We start from the raw sequence: 24,275 nt of genomic DNA on the forward strand, positions 1-24,275 counted from the left end.
AAATTGCTTCTATTTCTCCACAGCAGAAGCATAATGTGGCTGCATAAAAACTCCTTTGAGAAATCCACCTTAGCATTCTACTTAAAAATATTAAATAGTCTATTTCCTGTGTATTATTTTCAGAGAGCACACCTTAAAAGCATTATATCAAGTTCTTAATGCAGCCAATTAAATATTCTGCATTGAGTTGGCTATTATATTTAATTGTGGCCAGAAAAAAAGCTGATGAGTATACTAGTCTTCACAAACTATTTTCCTTTCTACATTTAGCTATAGGAAATCAAACTATAGAACATGCTCTCAATGGCAATTTTTTTCATTTTCCATTTTTTGTAGTATTTTGTGCCTATGACATCCATGTGATTGAACACTGCATGGGCTGTAAATCCTCTGACAATTTATATAACATCTAAAATACACTCAACTAAGGATAGATGGGACAGGCAGGATCTCAGAATGACTTGCAATTTTTCACTCAGGGAGTACATTGGTAGGAAAATTGCCTTCAAACCATACCAGTCTTGGTCTCTTATTAATAACCATCCTATTACTGAATACTGAGCACTGAATTAACGATAGACATTTCAGAAGTTGATTAATTGTAAGGAATGCCAACCGCCAAAGTACAGTCCTCCTAGACATTACCTGTCAATGTAATCTCATGCATATAAATACTTTATGAAAACTGAATACAAAGTGCATGTTTATAGGTACACAAGCTAACACTGGCTGAAGATTTAAAAGGGCTATTTGCTTTAGACAAAGTTATCAACATCTTCAATTTAGTATCATAAATACATAAAATACTAAAAAATGTATTCCTGATGCTTAGTCCACATTACTTAATGATAGTTCCGGAACAGATATGTTTCACTGTTACTAATACAGGCCATCATTACATAGGTGCCACTAAAAGTAGAATCAACAGGTTTATCAACTGATTTGGAAATTCTTGGTCCTGCAACTTATTTTGCTCCAAGAGAAATGTGACACAGCACTAAGTGTCTGTAATAGGCATGCAGACGTCTACCTATACCTATTTTTGGATGCATGATTGACATAAAAATCTGATTATGATAAGTTATAATAACTTATTATGATGGGAAACATTTTAAAAATTAAGAGCTCTCCTTCAATTTGAGAGCAATTATTTACAAGGGCACCCACTACCAGTGACCCTGGTGAAGACAAACTGTCCCCCATCTCATCACTTGGGGAAGCAATTGTGATGGAACATCTATCACAGCTTATAGGCCTGACTGGCTGGGGTTTTCTTCAGAGATCTGAAGGTGCAAATCTAAATCGGCAGGAGTAATAGTTTTTTAACACCTTTTGACAACGATAGGCAAGGATTAGCTGAGCTTCCTGAAACCAATTTATCCTAAACACCTTCCAGTCTGCTCAGACGGTACAGGCAAATGTCTGCTCTTCCAGATATGACGGCACCTTATTTAGAGCCATTTAGGATCAGTGGGGCTATCTCATCCAATAATGAAACACTCAGTAAAAATAACCTAACTGTGTTCCCTGACAGTTTGATGTTATTCAGTGCTAAATATAACATGGACAAGGCCAGCTGATATATTCAGCTAAGTTTTGTAAAATAGGTAATCAGCTTTTCTATTTCTTAAACAGTATTATTGAGGCTGATTTCTTAAAGGATATCAGAATATTTACATGTTAAATTATGTGAATATTCACCTGCACATGACTGAATCATTGAAGTGCATATGCAGACAATTCAGACAATTTATTGTGTGAACATTTTCAAATCCTTTAATAAATCAACCTAATTGCTACATAGTTACATAGTTAGTCAGGTTGAAGAAAGATACATGTCCATCGAGTTCTACCTATAGAGAAGAGAAAAAAAGTTTCAAAAAGCAACTTCTAAAAACAACTGTTTTATATAATATTATATATTTTTTAAATTATGTAGTAATAAAGTTACTTTTAGTAAGATATCCTAATAAATAAAGATGGAAATACATATGCAGTTTGGATTGGTTGATATTTCTCCATCTGGGTTGTATGTGGCCACCAAATTAGACATATACAGACATCTCACCCAGGTAACCAGCACCCATATCTAGCAGGGCTTGTAAAAAGTGCATATAAGAGACACAAACATGTGCCTGTGACCCTAGAATAATCCTGTCTTTAATGTTCACAATCTCTATATTTCTATATATCTATTGGCTCTCAAAGTCTGATGTGGGCCAGACCTAGACCAAGGGATCCTTGCGCTCTCCTCTTTTTTCCCTTTTTCTAGAGACCTTTGCTGTATACTATAGCATTGAGCATTGCTCATTCCAAGGAAGAGAGGCAGTCTACATAACTCCTGAAGTACTATGCAAGAATATTTTAATACACATTTTGGCCAACATTAGAGGCTGAAAAGTACACAAGGAATCCCATAAGTCTGTTACACAGGATTGTAGTTATGCCCCAATACACACAAACAGTGAGCACTCTTACTCTTACTAGTAGGTATAAACTGCAGTTCGAAGACCTGGGGAACTTGGCAGGGGGCCTAGAGCAAATGGCTCAGATGCCAATACGTAGCAGCACTCCATATTCAGCCATATGCAATGTCCAAGCCTTTTATAACATATTTCCTCTGAGAGAGATATCTACTTTTGTAGCATGGTAGTATAATACTTTTTTAATTGTTACATTTTTTTTATAACATTACACTGTTGGTAATGTGGCATTATGACAAAGTGAAAACAAAAATAATGTAAAACAGCAACTCACTGAAGAGGAAACATGATTAATACACAATTTAATTCAAATTAGAAATGCATAGTGGATAGCAATATTTGAATGTGATAGACTTTTACAATGACTGTTCTCAACTGGCAGAAACAGTGAGTTGGGTAAGGCAGGTGAACACACCAAGGAGTCAAGAACTTAATTCACACACATAGGGATATGCATAACATTGTCATGTAGGTACCACCAGCTTAGTTCAGGAAATAATTGCTGACACTGGAACATACCTGCTAGTTTACTTTGTTCAGTAGTCAGTTATTCCTCTTTGGCTAAAAAAGAGGCTCAATACTCTATAGAGCATCACAGCATCTTACTTTAAAGATGGCTCCTAGTTCTTTTCTTCACCTCTAGCCAGGGCTAAACATTTTTCTCCCTCTGTTGTCACTCTCTCTGTAAACTAAAACATGTGATAGTCTGAAAAATATCTGCTTAGAGGACTATACTGAAGCATCTGTTTTGAGGTAGTCTGGAAGCATCTTGCCAAATGTCCAATATGTCCAATATTCCATAGATGGTACATAAAAACATAATTTATCATTTCCATCTGTAATATCCATGATGGGATCATCAGTAAAGAAGCCGCTGTTTTAATTAAAAGTAGAATTAAACACTCATGTTTTTTTTGCATATATCTACTGCTAGCAAGCAGTAGTTTTATGCAAAAATATTTGTTATGAAAGTTATGAAATAGGTCATTACTAACCTGTGTTTCCACCGCTTACTCCTGTCAGTAGATCTGAAGATTCTCAAGCGGCCGTGAAGGATGATGGGTCGGCCGCATGCGCAGTGGAGATTTTTGGTCAGAAGAAGAGGAGAGACACAGTGTAAGTGAATACCATGCACGCGGTCCAGACAGCACTGAATCAGAGACCGGCACCAGCACTGGAGGGACTTCTGAAAACTACTGGAAAGAGGAAGATGATCGGATCAAGAAGCATCATTTAAGGTAAGTCCTTAAAGCAGCATTGTGGGGGGGAATTGTGACTTTAATGTCACTTTAAGTTATATTCCATTAGCTCATATAATATAATTAGGTGATTGAGATGCTCTTTTTATAAGTATCAGCTCTTAGGGGTTGATTTACTAAAGGCAAATAGGCTGTTTACTTTGCAAGAGAATGCTTCCATAGCTTACCGGATGTAGTGAAAATTCCCCACATAAAAAGAATGGCCAATCACAAACAAGGAAAAACTGTTTTTTTTGTTTGGATGATGGAAGTAATTCCTTATTCTTGACCTCATTCGCTAAGGTAACCCTAATGAAAATTCCCTTGCAAAGTGAACAGCTGTTGTTTCTTTACTAAATCCACCCATTTATATTCATGAAGTATTTGCTATTATGCCATAAGATGACAGTATAGTTAATAAACTTGAGGTAGCAACCATGCACTCTAACACTTTTGTAATAAGCATTAGCACTTTATGTTCATAAATTTCCATAAAATGATTGTACAGCGAATGTCCCTAGACTGCACAGAGAACTCTGAGCGTCTCTGGACAATAACTTAAATCTCATTTTATGTTACATACTTCATTTGCCAGAAGTTAAAAATAGTCATTGTGTCAGAGCTGGCAGTCTAATAAACAAGATGTTTATATTGCTCATCTGTGTTATGTTTAAGCACTTCAATAAAAACATTGCTGATAAGTGAAAGGTTACTTTAGTCAAGAGAGTTGCCAAAACTTTAAATTTTTCCCTAACTGAGGTTTGCTAGCAATACTTTATAATAGTGACACAGTGAAGACGTTTGATTGATTAGCACACTGGTGACACAACTACCGGGGTAGCCAAGCATCAATGAACACTGTATTGGACCACAGACATTGACACTCCCAGATGTGTTGGTTTCCATGTGGACATTAGGGGATACTTTTTTAGAACTAAAGCAGTATTGTATTTGATTGCATACACTGCGCTTAGCTGAAATCAGCTTATTTCAAAAGTAATCCATTGCAACAAAATCAAAGCAAAGATCAGGTAAATACCGACACATTCAAAATGTCACTTTTGTTAAGAAGCTGAAAAGTCTGTAAACCGCCTAGTCTACTTCACAGTAATTGTGCTGATGGACTATGGGGAGCACCATGTCAAGGTGGCAATCATACACTGGAATATCTTCAAAAATGATCACATTCTGCCACAAAATGGTGATTTCACAAAGCAGATATGGTCATTGATAATGAAGTAAAGAGAGTAGAAGATTTCTACCTCGCGAAATAAAACATCTGCAACATAACACTCCTGATATACAAGCGTTATGAGAAGAAACAAGTATGATTGACTGGTGTGGCAATATCAGAAGACAGCCAGATTGAAGAGAAACAATCGAAAGGACCCACAGAATGAGTTTTAGCAACTATCAAAAAGCAAACAACATTACATCAATTTATTTAATATCTGCCTTTCTGCATGATAAAATAATAGTAATACAAATATTATTGTTGTTGTTATTATTATTAATAATAATTGAATGTGTGTTAATTATTTTTTTAATCTACATATATTTTAATGGTTATATTCAGCAGAAAAGCTTTAAAATTCTTTGTAGGACATATCGGTGACTTTGGATTTGTATTACCATGAGGATTAAGTGCTATACTTTTTGTAAAATCAGCAAATGTAATGTGATTATTATGCCTAATTTTCAAGTCATTAATAAACATCATGAAAGTAATGAACCACAAAAGGAAACTAACGGAACTTTAAAGCTCAAAGAGCTTCATTCAGATGATTTACTGTTAATTAATAATCCTAATATGATTTATCCTGCAGCAGAAATAAAATGAAATTACTCCTAGGTAGTCATATCTGCAAATATAACTGTCAGATTAAACCATACTAAATATATCAACTTGCAAACCTGTCTGTATTATGATAAAAAAAGCACTGAACCTTTTAACCAAAACAATACAAACTATAGTATGATTTTATAGCGCTTGAAGAATGATGACATATGTTTTTTTAAACTGGCTTTACTGTAACTGTTTTTTTTCCCCATGGTTCATGTGGGCCAGAAAACAATAAATGGAAGATGCAAATGTCCTTGACTGTTCTGTGACTTACCTGCCATTGAAAATACATAGTGGAACATTGGTGGAAATACAATAATACAGCTACTGAAGGCAGTTGTGCAGCTTGTAAACAAGTGGGGATCAGAATTTCATCTCTTTCATTTTCATTCTCTCTCTCTCTTCATCAACATTGTTAACAAAAAAAAACACAGAAAAACTCCACCTACTACCAGCATGCCTAAATGTTTTACTCGTGTCAGTAGGAGAGTTGACGTGTTTTCTTCAGCTGTTCTTTGTTCTGTTATATTGTTTTTTGTTGGTTTGGAAATGTTTCCAACTATCAACAGCTGCTGGTAGATACATGCCAGATATGTTCAATCCTGAAAGTCTTTCCAGTCAGTCAATGGACACTGGTAGATTCATGTGATACATGTTATACTCCAGTTAGTCAACAAGCACAGGTTTTCCCAGTTTGTACTGGTGATCTTTCTCTGTGACAGCTCTGAAATTGTGTTGTTCTACCCCTAAGGGTATCAGAAAATTAGTTTCTTTCTTCACAAGTCTTTTCTTCACATCCTGTTTGTGAGCGCACCATGTCAAACCATGGCTAGGTGGTCAAATTCCCTTTAAAAAGATATTTTTATTAGTGCAATTGATCCCTTGCCTATGCTACATATAAAAAATAGCTGTCATTTTTTATTATAGCTTTGTCAATCTGATAATAGCTTCATGGTTTTTCTATCTCATAGCTCCCCTGTTAGTGCTCATGCATGGACACCTTGGTTAAGCTACCGGAGTGCAAAATTCTTGTACAAGAAGTGCTTGTTCTGCATGGTTTTTGAGAGACAATGGGGTTGATTTACTAACCTTTCACACCATTTTAAAGAGTGATTTTAGCCAGTGAGATCCTGAAAGAGTTCATAATCTAATGCACCTACTACCTTAATTATATAGATACACATATAGACAGAATTCAGTAAGTTAACAGTACATTTTTATTTGTAGTAAAAGATGGAGACGTCAAAAGAACGCAAAAACAGTAAGTTTATACCAATTTCAAGCAGATAGTGTTTTAAAGGGGGAAAAGTTCAGCAGTCCAACCCCGTAGGTGCCCAACACTCCATCACTGCAATACCACAGTGCCATCTTTGGATTGATTATAGATGCTATTTCTCTAGGACCTTACAGGCAGCAAAAGCACCCATCTTCCTCATTGAAAGAAGCCTATGTTTGGGTGCAGGATGTGGGTACAAGGTAGATGTTTCAGCCTCATCCAATGCCAGCTTTGGGTGTAAGGTCCTTTAGGTGACTCTTGAGTGACTGGAAGTCCCCAGTTTTCTGTTGTTTCTTGGGTCTCCTATCTCATATCTCATGTGTGAGAGAGAGAATATCATTTTTGTACTCACCATAAAAAATCATTTTCTTGGACCTTTTCATAAACAAAGTGACAATAGGGACCTTTGGACCTCTGACCAGTTCACTCCATCACTGGGCCTGAGTACTCTCAGAATAGAGAAATTAGATAGGATTCACTCTTTAAATAATATCTAAACCCAAAACCAAACATTAATGCATTACAACTAACCAGTGCTTATATGTGGTAGCAGCATGAATTCTCTTTTTAAAAGATTTTTCCCTTAACTTTCACTTGGTTATTATGCCAGTAAAATACTTCAAATCCTAGGGTGACAACTGTCGCTCACTGTTCTGTATCCAGGAAACTAAAAAAATATAGGTCTATGGAACATCCCTCCTATTTTAAAATTCATACATAGAGGGTGTGGTTCAGTAGGTCTCAGAGAACAATGCAATTGATGACAGACAGCCCAGGCAGAGCATGAGTAGTTATCAGCTCACAAATTATCTGCAGGATTAACAGGTATTATTTTTAACATATCCACAGATATATATAAAAAAAACTATTTTGTTATATTTAACACACCAAAATGGTCCAATAGGAGAAGTTAATTGCTAGTATTTACATGTAGTGTAGTTTAATTAAACACTGACTCCTCATTTATTTTGAAACTCTTTAAATGAGAAAGGCAGTGCATGAGTTAAACAAACATTTGGGTAAACATGGGGGTAAAATCATGGTGCATACAAAAATATCCCTGACCATTTTACCTGAATCATTTTAACTGGCACATCAAACAATATTAAATGATATTTGGGTATCCCCAAATCTGTCCAACCCCAATGGAATCTTGATTTGAGTAGATTGGTTCTTTCAACTTTAGTTACTAAATCTAATTTCTAAATCATAGATATCTTAAACATTTTTCACTTGATAACAAATTGCATTTCTATTGCAATGTCAGCAGTAACACATATGTTTTGTGCTTTTTTTAAAGCAGTACCCAAGGTTTTCTAAGAAAGCTTTTGTTTTCCACTGCCAAGTCCATATGTACACCTCCTCAAACAAGAAATGTTTTCCTTCCTTCTGAATATTTCTTAATTAATAATCTGCTGATATTCCTGACTCCTCCTTGCCCTTCTGTGAATATTAAATTAAAGATCTAAATTCTCCACTGGAGATCTATTAAACTGACTGCCTAAGAAATAATTAATCAGCTGCTAAAATACGAACACAGATTTGAGATGCCGACACTTAAGTTCAGCTTGGATGAAGCTGATGACAGCAGTTTTACATTCTGTCTTCTTAGTCCCTTACCCACGAAGATGGATTATGAACTTCAGACAATTATAATCAATGCTATTATTTGGAAGATAAAGGTGGAAATTATTTAAAAGGAAGGTGTTGACTTTGAGTGCTCTCCTTCCATACTGTGCATTATGATTGGCATTTTTGACAGTTTTATTATATGGCAATCATAAGGAAATTATGTTCATTTATGAAATTACATTCCATATACTGATTTTTAAAATGTCCTTGGCTAATTAAATATACATATACAGTGTGTATATGTGTGTGTGTATGTGTGTATGTATATATATATCATGTGTATATTTTGTTTGACTGTCGCATGTTTCCAGTCTACGTCTTCAGTCTAAAACTAAATAAAGTTTGTGCAAGTTTAGTAAAATGCAATTCAGAAACACAACTATTACAGATCATTTATATAGGAAATTGGTTCTCTATGAATTAGAAACCATATTGGGGGTTGATGGAATTCTTTGGTATGCAGCTGTCAGTTATCAAGGTTCAGAGATTGATTACTAAAAAAAGACAACTTCTTTCTCACCTCTCTATAGAACAGAACTGAGACATGTTCTGAGACAGAACTGAGACCCATAAGCAGTAATCCTGCTTATGGGGTATATCCTATAATGTATTCAATTCCAAAGAAACTCTACAACTAACACATTATTACATAGTATTTATATTATTACATAGAATTTATATAGCGGCAACAGTTTGCGCAGCGCTTTACAATATAAGGAAGACATTACAATTACAATACAATTCAAGACAAGATGGCACAACGACATTCAGCCACATCATTGCTCATAGATGTGCACCTATGGCTCTGATGTTGGTGCATAAACTGGAACTCAGCTATGAGAGTTACAGCACCATGCAAGGCATGCTCATAAATATCCAACACAATATAAGTTTAAAAAAATATTTAAAATAATCAGAATTTATATGTGACACTGGTTTGTGTAAGATTACATTGATGACATAATGATGACATAATGATGACATTATGTTTTGACAAATAATATATATGTTATACTACAATCAACAGTGATCTAATGTATATATAGTTCAGAGCTTAGAAGTGAATATGAGCACTTTTTTATTTTGATACGCATACAGAGTGTTGCATATTGATGATGCTGTGAGTCATACAAAACAACCGGAGCCCATGTTACAAGCTTAATGTCCCTGTGAATTATTCCCCTATTCCTGCTATACATGTGTATCCAAATGTGGAACTGTGCAACCTCACTATCTGAACACCGTGGTGATAAACCCTTAAAGGAGAACTATGAGGTGAGTGAAAATAACTCATCCTCATAGTTCGAGCCGATGTGTGACAATTAAACTGTCCCACGTTGGCTCAATAGATTGGGAAGTGAGCAAACACATACCGTCACTGGCTCACTTCTCGATCATCTACCTGCAGAGAGCAGTGACTGTCAGTCACAGCTTCCTGCAGGTATTCCCCCCCCCCTCCACTCTTTGATCATTACTGAAACATTACTGATTCAGGCATAAGGGGAAACATGCTATATAACAACATATAATATGTGTAATAATACAATGTTATTTTGTTCACATCCCTTCTAGACCACACTTTGTTTGCTACAGCCTAGTAACACTTAATGATCCTTTTGTAACCTTACAGTAAATACCTGTAAGATTTTAAACTCTGATGTCAACTCTGACATTGTGGCTTTTTCTCTTCCTTTTTTTGAAAACATTGGTTGATGGCTATTTACATGTTTATATATTTGTCTTGGAACGGGGCCCTGCTATAAATTTTAAATATATGTAGGGTTAGGGTAAATGTTAATAAATTAATTGTGTCTTCTATTGAGTGTTGTAAGCAAGTTTTGTTTCTTGATTACAGCTTGCTTTAAAGGTTCTCTTTTTTTGTTTCCCAAATTAGTATTTTGTTATAATGGACTGGACTGAACATGCTGTGCAATATATTAAGTTTAATAATCATAACTGTGGTGCCATTAGGCTCAAGCTCATAGCTCTTTAATTAAGCAACAGAATCTCTCAGCATTTTATATGCTATTTTAATATATTACTTTTTTATAAGAGGGTTTATTTTATCAGCAGTACCCATAAGGAAAATGGTAAACCTTTTGCCATAACCCCTTAAAATCTATTTAAAAAGTTCTATGCACAACCTTTTAGTGTACAAGATAACAGATAACTTTTTAAATAATGAACATGAAATAGGTTATTAATGTACAAGGTAACAGGGAGAATTTTTATGAGCTGTCGTTTTTTTAACTCTCGAGTTTGAAAGACGTTTAAGCATTGCTGGTCCAAGGTTTAAATCTGACATTAGGTAACTTAGCCTTCCTTGTCATTTGCTAGTTGAAAATATGATTGCCCGGCATGGTATTACTGTTCCTACAATGATTTCTCAATCAGGCCTTGGAGAGAACGAGTCATTTTTGGTGCTCAGTGACTAGTGACTGGAATATGATGTATGATTATTACAGTTTGTATATTTCACAGGATAAAGTTCTGGGGACTGTTATGCTTCAATTACTTCCAGGTCTGTGGGACTTCCCTCAGCTACTCACTATGTAAAATGTTGCAGGTGACCTTACTGATAATAGGGATAAAGGGAAGTTTAGAACAGTTATTGATCCCAAGAAAAATCAAAAGATGATCTTCATAAGCACAAAATGGTTTTCCATTGACTAGGATCACACAAAGAGATATCATGGGAGTTACAGGGAAACTTTGACATGACTGCATATTATATAAATTATATTTTCCTCTCACTTTTACTGTGTCAGTGTTTTTTCACTTAAAGCAAGAGTTCTTAACCATCCTTTGATATGCCAATCAAAGGATGAGGGTATATGACTTGATTTCTGAATAATAAAAAAAGTTGAGAAAAAAACTTAGGGGGTATTCACAAAGCGAGCCGAAGGATCGGCCGTAGCTCCAAGGACTCTTCGGTTCAGCAGAACCGAAGGGCTGCTGTATGGGTTATTCACTATAGCCAGTACAGCTCCCGAAGTTGGTCGAGCCGAAGGCATATTCTTCAGCTCGACTGAGCCGAGGTGAAAGCCAAAGCGGGCCAAACAACTGGCCATTGGCTGGCAAAAAGCCTGCTACTGACAGCTGGGTGGAGCTGGCCGATCCTTCGGCGGGCTCCGGCCACTTGTAATGACCAGCTGTCATTACAATGAGAGCTCGGCAGAGCCAGCGGTGATATCAAAGCCGGCTCCATTGAGCTCTCATTGTAATGACAGTTCAATGTCCCCTGGTTACCATGTAACCAGGGGACGCTGAACTGTCATTACAATGAGAGCTCAGCAGAGCTGGCTTTGATATCATGGCTGGCTCCGCTGACCTCTCATGACAGTTCAGCGTCCCTGGTTACAGCTGAAATCAGCTGTACAAGCCTGAAGTGAATAGCCGAACAGCGTTCGGCTCACTTCACTTTGGATCGGTTATTCACAAGGTTGCCTTCGGCAGCTTTGTGAATAACCATCTTAATGTTTCAGCTGACATGCAAGCGACATTGTTAGTAACCAAATCTTGATTCCATGTTTTGTTTGCGCAAAAACAACAGCAAAAATCTCAACAGTTGTAGCCAGCTTGTATATTTGTAATATGCCATATTTATACAAACAAATATGCTGTTATGCTAGCAATATGTGAGTGAAACCATGCTATTGACATCTTTTGAACTATGGCTAAAGTAAAGAAACACATATATGATGCAGTCAATTACTAGCAATAACACTGTAACATGGTTGTATTACCAGTTGATCCTGACAGTGATCCACCAGCACTGTTTGTTCTGAAGTAAAATTTGTTTCAGAATTGTCACCCTGTGGACAGTGTAGTTTTAGATGGATAAGTTAGACTCAGAGCAAATGAGAGGAAGGCGTTAGGTGTAGGGACTACATGACAGGGTTTAAAATGATAGGAATAGTGAGAGTTTAAAGCACTATGTGTGGAAACAGTCTGGTTTTTCAACGTCCTCAAAGGTGATCATTGTGGTCAAAATGTAAAGTGGGTAGGGACCCAGTAGGTACGGTGCCCCTCATTGTGTATATTTGAATGCCAGGGTAATAGTGGTTGTGTGGTTGTATCTGCAATTAATTGTGCAATTGTCATTGTTCTGTGGCTGGTGGCCAATCTTACAGGTATGCAGATAGGGAATATTAAGTAAAATGCCAAAAAGGACTTTGGGTCCTATCTAAAATGTTTTTGTTATTTCTGCTACTTATAAGATTGTTAATAAAAGGCTGATATGGCCATTAAAACTTCAGTTGGTGTCAAGTGCTTGTTATTTATGGGAAGATTGAGAGTGCAGTGATGGCATTGTCAATTTTCCAGAGACAAGGCATCATGAATCCCCTGGCTATATAGTTTTAAATGGACTTTAAGTAAGTGACAAACATCACAGCCTAACTCCAACTAACACTTTTTTCAGTGGTTACAGCAACAGTGGTTTAAGCTATATGAATAAAAGCTGTAACTTGTAAGTGCCCATGGCTGTGTTATATGAAACAATAAATACAGGTATATAACATAAAAAAATTACTGAATACTATCATTACAGTCATTAACCTAATATAGTTACCTGAATATGATATTTTATATTACTGTGGTCCTTTTAACTATCACTCTCCCTAGCTGCATTTACTCACCCTCAATTTTCTCTCTCACCACTGCATTCAGCCACTAGAAACAAAGCTACCTGGTGCCAGGCCTGAGAAAACTGTGGAATGTGAAGGATTTTCTTTTGAAGATCTTTAAACCAGAAACACACAGATGTTTAATCTCTATCTGATTTAATCATATCCAGAAGTGGCTTATTTCCAGCATGGGGACAAGGGGTTTTCTAATAAGTATTGAAGTGCCCAGAGCCCATTACCATCACACTTGCACTGAGGAATATTAGTATCAAACTGACCTTAAAAGCCCATACACACCAGCCCTATGGTTGCATTGTAGTTTGGATATAGTTAGGAGTGGAAATTATATACTGTATGTGGTCATGGCATTGTACTGTCTGCTGTATATTATATAGGCTGTTCGGTTTTAAACACAATGTTCTAATCCTATGAAATCATGAAAATTGAATTACTATAAGCAGAAACAACATTAACCTTTGGCACACTTTCATGTATCAATCCTAGAGTGAAACAATCAAACTATCATAAGGTACTCACTTGGATCTCAGGTGCGGATGTATGGCATATCTTGCAATGTATTAGCAAGTTCTTATAGTACATAAAACTGTATTACTTCATATAGTGTCCTTCCACAACAGGGTAAGTAGGATTCAGCAGTAGTTTATCAAAAGCTACATAGTCTCTGCTGGTATGCACAACACAAGTTTTACAATCACTGGCCCAGTAACATAACGAAGGTGTATTACGCACGATCATTCGTTCACAACCTAGAATCTCTTCACTTGAGTCTAATACAACTAAGAAATGTATTTTCAACATTAGGAGTTCATGGAACAGACAGAAGTAATAATGAGGAAATGTATATTTGTGGTTGAAATGGTTGTAGCTAGCATCACAATGAGTAGGATGAGCACAGAGGATTATCCAATGTTGGAAGCTGTGCTGAGGACTGAAGACATTCCCTGCAGGATACTGGTCAGAAGCTGAGCTGCGGTAAATGGCTTAAGTGACTGCAGGAGGTCGCTAATATTTTCAGCAAGTAGCAGCATAATACAAGATGGAGAGCGAATACAGAGTTGCGGTTACTTCAGGATGAAAAGTGTTACAAAGTAGCTAGAACTTTAGGATGGAGAGCGATTGCAAGTATTCAGGATGCAGAGCAGGTTCAACTGCTGTATGGCAGCATGTTCATTGCACTAATGCACGTTGTGGAAATGAATCCCACGGCTTAAACTGACACAGAAGGGGGACTGTATGACGTTGCATGTGTGAGAGAAAGGGAGGCAGCGCCACCTGTTGGAGCTGGCTTGGAGGGAAGGCAAGTATATTACATAGAGTGACATCTGCTTTACAATTACATAATGGGAACTTAGGTCAAATGAGGTTCAGGGCCCAACGCACCTGTTACTACAATGCATGCTTTTGGACATTACATGCGTTAGTGCATTGCACTAAACCAGTGCAGCTCCAATGCACATGCACAAGGCTTTTAATAACTCCTAGATCACGTATAAAAATAAATGTTTAAATATTGTGATCTGCTGTGGGGGTAGGGATTGAGATGACTAGATCCATGTGCTATGATCAAGCCTGCTATTTAAATATAGGAAACAAATAGATTTGACCCCAAGCTTGCCTTGGTAGAAGGAAATACAATGGCCTCATCTTGAGCCCTCTGGAATATTTGACCTATCTATGGCTGCAGCCCTTATGACCTGTTCATACTACTGTATGCATTGATCAATGTAGTCACAGAAAATATTTTTTTAAATAAAAATTTTGGTTTTAATTTCAAATAATTTTAAACACCTGATGTTTCTGTTCTTGTGAGTGCATCTTATATATATATACAGTATGTCAGAATGACAAGCAGATATGGGATGAAAACAAAAAATGTTGATGTTTATAACATGTATATATGATTTTCATAGTAATATAAAGTATAAACACAATCTGGTAAATAGAAATGCAATTTATTTATGCATTACTGTATAGTGCAGTTTGCATCCAGTGGTGGCACATTAGATGTTGTGTCATTCTCATTCTATTTGGCTGTAAAATGCTTTTATTGTATAGAGAAATCAAATTTTGCCCAAACGAGATGTGAAGTCAACATATTCATTTTTGCTATATTATGTGTAGTATGACAGTCCTATATTTGATTTCGTAACAGATGATATAGTTGTTCAGCTAGACGCAGCTGCAGTTTCATATTGGATATTACAGTCACAATATTATGCCGCGTGTAATTCATTCTGCTTTTAATGGAATGCATTTCATAACGTATTCAAAATGTTGGGTTTATTTCTATGGATTTCTTGCAGTTCACAATTTCAGTTGTTGCAGGTGAGGTGTAAAAATGTGAATTAAAAACATCAGCTCATGAGTATCCTGAGGACACAGAATCTGTAAAATATAAACCACAAGAATATGAGAGTTTTGGTTCCAACAGTATTCTTTTTCTATGACAAATTAAAAGAGTCACCTCATCCAACTTGATATTTCAGCTTTTGATATATCATGAAAAAATGAAAGTGGAATTTCACCCTCCTTCCAGATTGTTTCAGTTTTTGTATAGAATGTACATGGGATAGGATATATGTGAAGCTTTAGTTTCTGTCTTAGTCCTCAGTAGTTCTACTGAGTTAAGGCGAAAAATAGATTTTTGTTGGTCCTCTGTAAGTGAAAATAGAGGGTTCCTGTTGTTTCCACTGCTTATGATTCAAAATCAACTCCTAAACCATGAGGATAAAAGTACCTGATGTCTTCACTATTGCAATGAAATGTGAAAAAATAAAAAAATAAAATATTTTTTTCCATGAGCAGAAGCTGTATTGACTCTACCTACCCTGTAACACCATAAAGACTATGGGGTCTATTCACAAAGCTGCCGAAGGATCTGGAGGGAAGACTGCTGCGGGGACCCACTTGAAAACGAGGAATCAAAAACTTTTAAAGAAAAACGGCAACTTCCTCAATCAAAGGTGGGTCTCCTTGTAGGAAATATTTTTGAAAAAGGAGGCTTTAATATCACTTTAAGTCAGTCCCCTATCTTTTTTTTCCAAATGTATCATGTATTTCTTTTGCATCTCTTGGTTTTTGACAGTGAACTTAACATTAATAGAGTTTGAAACCTTAAATATAATATTTGAGCAACTGTAATTTTATTGGGTACATTACCAAATATAAGTGTGCTTTATTGAAGAGGCTCTTTATTTATTATAAAGAGTCTCTTCATTAAAGCACACTTATGATATTATAATAGGTATGTATAATATGTATTATAATATGTATTGTTGGTTTTACTTATTATCTTTGATATAGCTTTTTTTGATTGCAAAAATATAGATTATTTGTTAACTCTGAGGAAATGGTGATTATGTACAGTACCTATATGTCCATCTATATACTTAGTATAAAATGCACACGAAGACTACACATTTAGTGCTAGCACTTTCAGAAATTATACTTGTCCTGGTCACTTTTGTTCTTTGTAGAAAGCCTATGCTCTTTGCTATTTTCAGAAGACATGCAGCAATAATAAAACATATGACTATAGCCTTATGGCTATAATAATTTTTCCAGCAGAGTCAATAAGCACTAATTGTAGTTTATGGGAAATAAGGCAGCACTCAGTGAGTTCTAGAGCTCTCTGGAATAATTATTATTACTATTATGGTCATTCATAGAAAAAGACAATATTCATACTTCCAGCTCAAGAATGATCTGCAGGGAGTTGGTACTTAGCAAGAGCAACAAAAGTCAATGGATAGAAATGTAATATTATATTTTCAAGCCAGATGTGAATATGTTTCAAAAGCCTGTAATATAAAACAAACTTGTGCATGCATGTTTCATACTTAACAAGTGTCACCTTTTTAAACAAACATGCACCTGCCATAGAGGAGACCTGAAGTGTATATTTAACCTCCCTGGCGGTATGATTATGTGAGGAATTTTGTGCCAAAAACGGTACAATTTTTTGCATGGAAATTTGTTGTTATGTATTGTAGGCCTGCAATTCTTAGTAATTACTTACTTAAACCTGACCAAGCAAGACTTTAGTAAACATCCCAGAAGTGATAAAGTTTGAAACACAAAATCATGAATTAAAGCACCTCCGTGGTGCTGTCACTCAACTGGTCCAAAAACGCTTTTGTAGTAAAGTGGCGCTTTTTTGATGCCATGTTATAAAAATTTTATGAGCACAAATGACAGCACAAGTGACAGTAAAATGGCAGGCAAGGGGCACTGTACAGTGATCAAGTGTCAGACCTGAGGTGATACAGTGTAGTCCTCTCAGATTACACTGTATCAGCTCTTTTATGTGTGTTTCACTTTTGAATTTGCCGCCCAGTTCCGCTCCCATGCGCCGCTGCTGCTCGCAGGGAACGGAACCAGGAAGTCAGATGGCGGCTGGCAATCAAGGCGGAGGACATAGCGGAAGATCATTCTCGCCGGCAATCATAGCGGATGACATCGCTGGATCGCCAGGAGAAGGTAAGGAAACTCCGCTGACAGCTCTGCAATGTTACCCCGAGCGTGACTCGGGGTTACCGCTCCTGGCAGAGAAAATTAACCCCGAGTCACGCTCGGGATTACCGCCAGGGAGGTTAAAGCTAACTCTTGATATGGTAATAATCTGCCTTCTATGGTTCCCTCATCATCATAGTGATGAAATTCTCAAATACAACTCTTCATTGCAAACCTCATTTAGACACAATGATGTCAGCGCTGGCTCAATGTGCTGTTCTAAGCAATGCAGGGAGAACATAAGCAGGGTGTATTTGTGTGCAGACGACCCTAGGTAATGCCCACATGTGATGATGATTCTTCATGATTGATTGGATAAATGAAAGAGGCAGACTAGGGACACTAAGGCTGAGGGGTCATGTCAGGTAAATAGACACCAAACATGGCAAGCTTTACAATTGTGTGCGTCCGCGAAATCGGGCGGACCTGATCAGAAGCCCAATGTTAGTCTATGAACGGTCAGATCCAATACAAGAATTTGCTCCCCCCAGTAACTAGAGGAGATATTCTGTTCCAGCAATGTCACCTCTAAACTGATATCTATAATATCATGTAAATGTAGTCCTTTTTATTGGGAGGAGTTGGCTCAGTGACATCCTCTAGAGCAGGGGTGTCAAACTCAATTTTATTGTGGGCCGCATCAACATTATAACAACAATATTGTATCTGTAAGACTGAATACATGTATCTAATCTTTATCATAATTGCCTCTGCATTCGATTATCACTGGTTTTAGTAATAACTTAATACCTACATCTGAAAGTAGAAGTCTAGGAAATGGCCTGGTGAGCCGGATTCGGCCCCTGGGCCTTGAGTTTGACACATGTGCTCTAGAGTGTCCAAAAACTACTGCAAATGGCAGCTGGGAGCTTTCAAAACCATGCCAAATTGCTGAGGGTTACTCATGAGAGTCGATGCACCTTGCACCTTTCTGTTAAGCTCAAACTCTGCTTGTTACTAACCATGATATTTGGATCGCTGCCTGACCTGACCTCTGCTTCCCACCCGACCACTGTCTAGGTAAAGCTACCCCTCCTCCTCTCCCTGTGATTCCCCATTGCTCCCTGCTGTAACCAGAGTTTCTGGGTATGTGTGAGCAACAAACTCTTCCCATGATAAGGTGTTGGGTCTAGCAGACAATGGCTAACACTGAGCTCTGTCATATGATGGAGAGAAGTAACATAGCATCTAGGTATCATCACCAACCAACAGGTGAAATAGCAGACTTCATTATACTCTCATGACAGATTCCAAGGTTCAAAAGCAATCCCTGTTAGGAAATTGAGGTAATGAAAAAGCATCAAGTTGAAGAGTGCTGAAATCTGTGTCATCCCATGTGTGTTTTCTATAGGCAAAAGCAAAAAAGTTCAGATAACAATATTTTTGATACTTGCTCCATGTCCTAAATCCATTTCATTCCGTCTATTAATTTCTTTACAGAATATTTTACATTATATACATTCATGTGTTTTTCAATACAAATTCTCATTTATATTCTTAAATGAATCAAGGTTTACAGGGTGTGCTGTGTACCAGTTCACCTCCTTGTTTTTATTTGTAGTTAGCAGTTGTAACAAAATCCCTAAAACAATGAAAATTATGGCTTTCATACTACCCATTATCTTATTTTAAAAGATGCTGATGGGTTAAATTAAATTGCTTTTTCAGGATTCATTTGATCTGGACCTCTGCGAACTTTGCAGTGCAAACTGAAAATGATTTATTGTGCTGCTTCAACGTGTTCTAAAAAATATAGCTCTGTTTAAGGGGTTTCTTTTCTCGGTTAGACACCTGGGTGGAAATTCATGTATTTATTTTTGTTTCTCACTTGTTTCCCTGGCTATAAACGCATAGGCTACTGCAGCTAAGTGCTGCTTGACATTTTCCAGCAAAAATTGTAATTCGTTATTTACCTGAAATAGAATTATATAGTTACTACAGGAGGTTTTTTTTAATATAATGGAAGTTTGCTAAAGTGAAGAGATGTTTTAACAAAAGTGCAAATTAAAAAAAGGCATACAAAAGTGTTCTTTACCTCATATATGTTAGCAGTTTATTCAATATTTATACTTGCTGACATAAGGAGCTTGCTTAGCTCCTACCCCTTGTTGTATTCCAAGTAGATGCCTCACTCACCTAGGTTTTTGAGATGTAAAAAAAAAATCAGACCAAGATAAATCATTTTAGAATGTGTTCCACCTTTGATGTGACCTATAATCTGTACAATTCAATCAAAAAACAAACTGAAATCCTTAAAGGGAAAAAAAATAAAAAAAATTAAAATAACATGGTTGCATAAATCTGCACACTCTTAACCTAATACTTTTTTGAAGCACCTTTTGATTTTATGACAGCATTCAGTCATTTGTGGTAGAAGTCTATTAGCATGAAAGACTGTCATGCCTTGGTAATCTTTGCCTACTCTTCCTTGCCAATTGCCCATCTTGCCTTGGGAATCTTTACCTACTCTTCCTTCCTAAAGCACTCCAGATCTGTCAGGGCATCTCCTGTGCACAGTCCTCTTCAGGTCAACTGACAGATTTTTGAATTGTATTCAGGTCCAGCCAAAACTTTCATCTGCACCAACAGTGTTGGTGCATGTATAATATATGGTAGACAGATGTGTTCACATGCTAAAGTGCACGTGTGCCCAGACTCTAGTTATTGAGCTATCTACATATTCTAAGGGAGCACAGATTTTTGAATTGTATTCAGGTCCAGTCAAAACTTTGATCTTCTTCTGGTAAAGACATTATTTTGTTGATTTGGAGGTATGCTTTGTATAATATATATATTAACAGTGTTGGTGCATGTATAATATATGGTAGACAGATGTGTTCACATGCTAAAGTGCATGTGTGCCCTGACTCTAGTTATTGAGCTATCTACATATTCTTAGGGAGCACCGGGACCTCTTTAATATTGAGTGGGCCCTGGGCAAGGCTTTTGGTGATGGGCCCCCAGACCCACCCACCTCCATCACCTGACCCCCCACTTCCCAACCCAGACCCCCGAATCCACCTACATCACCTTCCAAACTAAAAAATAAAAACCAATTGTGTATTTTGTGTGTATATAGATATATATTTATATACAGTTCAATGCAACTGACTCAGGACTCTGCAACACAAAAAACTCAGGACTCTGCAAGACAGTGGACTCAGGTCCCTGCACCACAATGGACTCAGGACCCTGCACCACAATGGACTCAGGACCTTGCACCACACTAGACTCAGGACTCTGCACCGCAATGGACTCAGGACTCTGCAATGCAATAAACTCAGGACTCTGCAATGGACTCAGGACTCCACAATACAGATTTTTGACCCACAAGTCTATATTATATGTATAATGCATATGTTGGAAATGTAATGCACCATGCAGCAAGTGTTTGGGGACATGCAATAAAAATGCAATACCAATTTTACTAATTGAACCATGTATTGGTACATTTGTTCTGAACTCCTTATTAAATCATACAATAAGATTTAAATGAAAAGTTTTATTGTATAATTTATCAAGTAGTACAGAACAAATGTAGCACTATGTGGTTATAATAGTAAAATCTGTATTGCATTTACATTGCATGTCCCCGAACACTTGCTTCATGGTGCATTGCATTTTTAACAAATGGCTCTATATATATTATACATAGAGTGCATATGTTGCATGGGCATTATGCCGTGCAGCAAGTGTGCAGGGACATGCAATGAAAATGCACTATAGATTTTACTAATATAACCACATTCTGGTATATTTGTTCTGCATTACTTGATAAATCATACAATAAGACTTTTAATTTAAATCAAATTGTATGATTTATAAGTAGTACAGAACATGGATATGTTAGTAAAATCTTTATTGCAATACCACTGCATATCACTGTCCAGATTCTTCCTTCCCAGTTTTTCTCCCACTCCCAGCACGTGTGCAAATGCTAACATTTACTGTCCATGGATAGCTAAAGACAAATATGTGCAAATAAATATAAATGATTTGTTAATTTGTTTTCAGATTTTACCTGTTCTAAGTTGTGCTGTGACCTCCCCCTCCTTCTCCTCTGTGCCTGATCTATGTCACTGGCATCAGCGGGAGAAGATAACAGTAGGAGGCACACACACACTGACAGCATGTCCATTCACACAGGCTGGCAGCTACTGAGAATCGATGGTCTGTCTGTCTCCCCACCGGTGGTGACACGGCTCTTTTTCTGCCTGCTGCTGGGGGCAAAAGGGATAGCTGCTGTGGGCCCCTGTATATTATGGGGCCCGGAGCAGCTGTCCTTTTGCCCTGTGGTAGAGACAGCCCTGAGTGAGCAGCAAAGGAGCTGACTTCACTATCTGCTTTTGTTATAAAGTTATTCATTCGCAAAGATCCTCAAAAATCTTTGCTCTTTCTGTTCTTGTTTTGTGCCTTGGGTCTACACAACTCTGGCTATACACCTTTAGTAAAGACACGCTCTGAAAATGTTTGACAATAGACATCAAAATAAATAAGATTCCTCATCTGCATTTTGCATATTTAATTTGCAGTACAGGGATATTTTCTATTTTTATATACGTACGTGCACATTTTGATATTGGCCTTTGGCAACTAAAACCTGTAATTTTTCTTTCACTTCAAAATACAGCACTGGGCATAAATAGCGGTTTTATTGTCTATGATATAATTTGCATGCTAATATAACCTACAGTTGGATTGTTGGCATATTGATACAATTTCATTTATAGTAATACCCAAGTTTTTATTGCTGCTTATTGTTTATATTTTGTGAACCATAATGTGAAAATGAAAGCAGATATACACCTGCAATTATACTTTTTAATGCACATTTCAGCAAAATTCCCTTTTTTAATTAAAAAATCTGTTTTATAATATCATTCAGAGTACACCTCTCTTGCCCACAGTATTAGGTACAGCAAAATTACAGATTTGAGCATCGCTACCTATAATAACATACTGCAGGGGGTGTATAATGAAGCATCAATTAGCTAAATGTCCTATCTTTTAGTCACAGAGATTCTCATGCACACTAAAATGCAAAAATAGTAATGAGGATGAAATGTAAAGTGGACTTAGGCATAAAAAAGGGAGATTTACTGCCTTATAGCAGTCATCTAGAAATATTAATTGTGCCAAAGCAATTCCCTAAAAGATTAACCTTTTGTCTTGAATAACTCCTGAAAAATAGCAGTGCATTTACTGTGTCCAGGCAGTTCAATGCCCTAAGCCCCATAGCTGTTGTTATGTACCTTGATGGGAGCCTGAAATTACAAGGGTGGTCTTCCTTGCTCTTTAAGTCCAAGTGCCCCTGGGAAGTGGGACAGAAGGTACATAGATGAAAGAAGGGTCGCGTGCCAGTGGATGATGATGCCACTGATATCACTGGAACTTGTGAACATCATTATTCCATTGCTGGAGATGACCGGTAATGCAAGTCACCGCAAAGAAGAATCCAGAAACAGGCCTGGGTCATCAACAGGTAGGTAAACAGTACCAATACAACAGGCACAGACAGCATCAGGGACCGACCTGGTCAGCAACTTGCAGGTAGTCAGGAGAGAGTCAGGAAGCTAACCTAGTTGGTAACAGAACATCAAAATCGGTTGCAGAATCACAGGACACAGAATATAGCTGAAGATCTCTCAATACTAGGGCCATGCAGGTCTCAGACCTAATTATTCTGCTGTGTGCCACTATTCACAATGGGGTCTATTCACTAAGCTGCCGTAGGCAGCCGAGTGAATGACCGACCTGAAGTGAAGTGAGCTGAACACTGTTCGGCTATTCACTTCAGGCTGGTACGGCTGATTTTCAGCCGTACATCGGCTTGCTTCGCGTGGCTTCGGGTCGGCCGAACATGCTCAGCATGTTCGGCTGACCCGAAGTGCAGAAGGAGTTCGACTCAGCCAATCCAACATCTGGATCGGCTGAGCCGAACCCCCGGCAGGCTACTCACTGCTGTTCGGCTATTCTTAAAGATGCCGAACAGGTCCCTCAGAGGTACCGAGCAGAACAGAAAAAGAGTAAAAAAAGTAAATAGAAAATGATTGTGCGGAGCTAGCAGTGACAGCTAGCGCCGCCCAATAGTCTCCTATTGTCCGGCGGCTCTGCTGCTGTCAAAAAAAAAGAAAAAAAACTCTCCTGGGCGCTCTGGGAGCTTCCCGAAATTTTCCCATTAAAAAGTATTGGTACATTACTATTGGCTATTTCAATTTGCAATAGCCAATAGTAAACTAACATTGTACCCGCCCTCTGCTGATGGACCTGATGGAGAATTGCAGCAGAGGGCGGGAACAATGTTAGTTTACTATTGGCTATTGCAAATTGAAATAACCAATAGTAAAGTACCAATGCTTTTCAATGGGAATTTTTTTTTTCTATTCTGACATCGCTTGTGTCAGAATAAAGAAAAAAAAGACAGTGGTGTTTCTCTCCTTCGCGGCCGGGAGCAGGAGACTCCTGGGGCGCCAGGGAGAGTCAGCTGTTTGGAGATCAGTGTCCCTGGTTAGCAGGTAACCAGGGACGCTGATCTCTCTACAAGTGGCAGGAACCAGCCGTAAGATCACGGCTGGCTCCGCCTAGCCGTCAGAAGCAGGCTGTCAGCCGGCCAAAGGCTGGCCGCTCGGCCAGATTCGGTTT

At 37.5% G+C, this 24,275-nt stretch overlaps 1 long non-coding RNA gene across 1 annotated transcript; it reads right to left on the reverse strand.

Moving 5' to 3' along the window:
- Positions 1-10,048: 10,048 nt before the first annotated feature.
- Positions 10,049-17,516, reverse strand: LOC108787218. Its single transcript, XR_001941244.1, has 3 exons — positions 17,439-17,516; positions 13,475-13,477; positions 10,049-10,059 (listed from the first exon to the last, which is right to left on the reverse strand). It is a non-coding gene; the product is annotated as an uncharacterized LOC108787218 (long non-coding RNA).
- Between the last annotated feature and the right edge of the window lie 6,759 nt (positions 17,517-24,275).

Source organism: Nanorana parkeri, unplaced genomic scaffold (genome assembly GCF_000935625.1).
Source record: "Nanorana parkeri isolate BGI_ZX_2015 unplaced genomic scaffold, ASM93562v1 scaffold248, whole genome shotgun sequence".
Lineage (NCBI taxonomy): Eukaryota > Metazoa > Chordata > Amphibia > Anura > Dicroglossidae > Nanorana > Nanorana parkeri.